Source organism: Colobus angolensis, unplaced genomic scaffold (genome assembly GCF_000951035.1).
Source record: "Colobus angolensis palliatus isolate OR3802 unplaced genomic scaffold, Cang.pa_1.0 Scaffold133, whole genome shotgun sequence".
Lineage (NCBI taxonomy): Eukaryota > Metazoa > Chordata > Mammalia > Primates > Cercopithecidae > Colobus > Colobus angolensis.
In genome coordinates, this window is record NW_012114411.1 from 3237427 (window position 1) to 3238316 (window position 890).

An 890-nucleotide genomic window follows, 5' to 3' on the forward strand; every position below is an offset into this window, starting at 1 on the left:
ATCTGTCAGTTTTCTTCATTATAGATTTTGGGCTAAATGTTATGCTTAGGAAAGCCTCCTTCAACCCTAGGATTATAGAAACATTCCCTTATATTTTCTTCTAATAATTCTACAGTTTTATTTTTATGCTGAACACTAATAAATTTGGAAATTATTCTTACATAGAGGAATATATATTTGTTTGGTTCCAATTGCCCCACAACTTTTCACTGAATTGTTTATCCTTTCCTAACTGATCTGAAATAAAATAAAATCCCACCTCAATCATTGTAAATTTTGACATGCAAATCAGTCATTTTCTGGACTTTATATGCCACTCCATTGATCAGTTTGTCTTCTCTGAGCCAATATTGAACCAGTTAAATTACTATTGCTTGAAGGTGTGTTTTGGTATCTGGTCTGGTAAATCCCCATTCATAACTCTTATCTGTAAAGAAAATATCTCAACTAATCTTTGCAAGTGTAACGAAAATATTTCTGGATTAACAAGATCTTGTAAGAAAAATAAGGTAGAACCACATAAAGGGTCGAAATGGAAAAACAAGAATGTGAAAGAATGTGAAATTATTTTCACATTCTTTAGCTCTGTCATTACTACCAGTGCAAGGACACTTTTGTCCACTAGCAACTGTCTTGTGCACCTCTAGTGCCAGACCATCTGTTTCTATTCTTCATCAAAAAAGAAACCAGGGCTCACGCCTGTAATCCCAACACTTTGGGAGGCCGAGGTGGGTGGATCACGAGGTCAGGAGATCGAGACCATCCTGGCTAACACGATGAAACACTTTGGGAGGCCGAGGTGGGTGGATCACGAGGTCAGGAGATCGAGACCATCCTGGCTAACACAGTGAAACCTCGTCTCTACTAAAAATACAAAAAATTAGCCGGGC